General features: G+C 47.7%; 1 pseudogene; it reads left to right on the forward strand.

Moving 5' to 3' along the window:
- Positions 1-1,010: 1,010 nt before the first annotated feature.
- LOC109115796 (catalase isozyme 1 pseudogene) lies at positions 1,011-1,633 on the forward strand (annotated as a pseudogene).
- The last annotated feature ends 1,032 nt before the right edge of the window (positions 1,634-2,665 follow it).

Here is a 2,665-nt window from a genome sequence, read left to right on the forward strand (position 1 = left end):
TTCCGTTGTTGTGTGACAACAATGGAGCTATCGCTCAGGCTAAGGAGCCACGACCCACTCGAAGTCAAAGCATATCGAGAGGAAGTACCACGTACTGTAGGAGATTGTTGGTAGAGGGGACGTCCTGATTCAGAAGGTAGCGTCAGCGTAGAATGTAGCAGACCCATTGACTCAACCACTCACACAGAAAGTGTTTGAGAAACACGTGGAGAGTCTGGGACTCCGGCTTATATCAGCAGATAGGATAGGGTCTTACCCTATCCACTCAGATAGTCCAGATCTGAATTTAGATATGAAAACTTCCTAATGAGATTAGGAGAGAGCTGATCTAATCTGCAGATAAGATAAGGACTTATCCTTATCACTTAAAGAGAGTCCAGATTCAAATAAGGATTTGAATCAGGAAACTCCTAATGGGATTAGGAGCTGATCTCTTTAAGCCTATAAAAGGAGGAGGGGGTGAACCATTCATCACATCCCAAAACCTCAGAGATCATATCTCAGATCACACAGAGAGAAGACAACAACAGTGTGGCTGCGCCATCTACTCCCTGCGTTCTCCTCCAGTTGCCGCCATAGCCAGTTCGATCTCCATTGTTATAGGAGCAATCAAGAAGCATTGTTGATATTGGTTTTTGGTGAAAAACCGACTGGGAGTCGTGCTCACCTACCCTCCAGCGAATTCTTGGTGAAGGATTTGGTTTTTTGGTAGAAGACTACTGATTCTGCTCCATCCTGCACTGTGTCATCTTCAATGGGAGCAGTCTTTGGATCCTTCCTTGGGCATGAACACCTCCATTGGAAGATATTATTTATTCGTATCAGGTATACCCTTCTCCTACTATTTTGGTTCAGATTTGGTTCGGTTCATGGTTCAAGATTGATCCTTGAAAAATGCAGTTTTTCTAAAACAGGGAATGTGATTCCCAGATGGGAGAGAGAGAAAATTTTGAAATTTCGCCCTACCTTCCTACAGGGTTCGGCCATCCATATGATGGATCTCTCATCCCTTCACTTATACCGTCATTAACAAGGCTGGGAAAGCACATTATGTGAAGTTCCACTAGAAGCCTACTTGTGGGGTCAAGTGTTTGTTGGATGATGAGGCTGTGTTGGTTGGAGGAGACAATCATAGCGATGCAACCAAGGACCTTTATGATTCAATCCAGGCTAGGAACTATCCTGAGTGGAAACTCTTTATCCAGATGATAGATCCTGATCATGAGGACATGTATGACTTTGACCCTCTTGATGTGACCAAGACCTAGCCGGATGACATTATTCCCCTGCAACCAATAGGTTGTTTGGTCTTGAACAAGACATTGACAACTTCTTTGTTGAGAATGAAGAGCTCGCTTTCTGCCCTAGCATTGTGGTCCCAGGTGTCTACTATTCAGATGATAAGTTACTCCAAACACGGATATTATGCTACTCTAATACTCAGAGGCATCATCTTGGGCCAAATTATCTATTGCTTCCAGCAAATGCTCCCGGATATCCCAGAGCTCTTTCGTGTGCCCCACGACTACTCTAGTATATAAAGGCACCAACCCCAATGGCGCAAGGTACGCATGATTTTTCTGCTCTCTAAGCTCTTAAAACTCTTCAGCTCGCATCAGATTACTAACTTAAGCATCGGAGCGACCTCGCCGAGTTAGCCACCCCGGGTTCTCTGATCCTTTCTTGCAGATTCACTTAGCTCGCCGTCCGATTGGAAGCCAGATCATCCTCCAACAGGGAGTAGTCAGATCGCGCAACATCAATTGACACCGTCTATGGGAAGACAATCAAAAAGCCATCCTCACAATCAACTTTTCACTGAAATCAATGGCATCTTCCAGGTACGCCGGACAGGGCAATGAGATGAATGTCTCTGGGGGGCAACCTCAGCTTCCTTCAGTGTGCATTGGCCAGTTCACATACCGCTTACTGTGGCTGGGGTCCCAACAGTGACCATGCCACAAAACACCACGCAGATGAACGCCCCACTCCCTCTAGTGGTAGGCAGAACCTTCGCTGAGCCGTCTGTGGTTCCCCTCGGAGTTGGACAATCTCAGTTCAATGACCTTGTGCACTGCGTGTGGGCCATCCAGGTCCAAATGCAGCAGGTCCAACAATTCCAGCAGAACCAGAACCGACTTCACGTGAATCAGGACTTCACTCGATCTCTCCACCGAGGCGAAGAGACTTCCCAGGTCCCAGTTCCTCCCAGGAGTCAAGTCTCACCTCATGGGAGGAAAGACGGTCAAATCACTCGACCTGCTTCACAAGGCAACCTCGGAAGCAAGTCCGGGGACACTCAACCCAACAGGGTCATTCTTCCTCGGCGTTCGCATCAAGAAGGTGGATCGCTCGCAGGTGATCAGTTCGGATTTCTGGGTGCGAACTCAAGGCAAGGCCCCTCCACCCACGATAGTTAGTCCCAGAATTCCATAAGGAACCAGGAGTTACCTCGCGGCAGAACAATACCAGAGCATCCCGAGGTTAGCAGCACCAATGCAGAACCGATAAAGAAGCAGCAACGGAGGCGTCACAAGGTACGTCGAACTTCAGTATTGAACATCCAGCTCGCGAAAATGAACAAATAGGAACAGGTGAAAGGTAAAGAGGAGGCAAGCTCGGTAGCTACAAAGACCGCTCCTCTACTCTCCGGGTCGTCCCCTCT

Source organism: Nelumbo nucifera, chromosome 4 (genome assembly GCF_055504915.1).
Source record: "Nelumbo nucifera cultivar China Antique chromosome 4, China Antique-T2T, whole genome shotgun sequence".
NCBI lineage: Eukaryota > Viridiplantae > Streptophyta > Magnoliopsida > Proteales > Nelumbonaceae > Nelumbo > Nelumbo nucifera.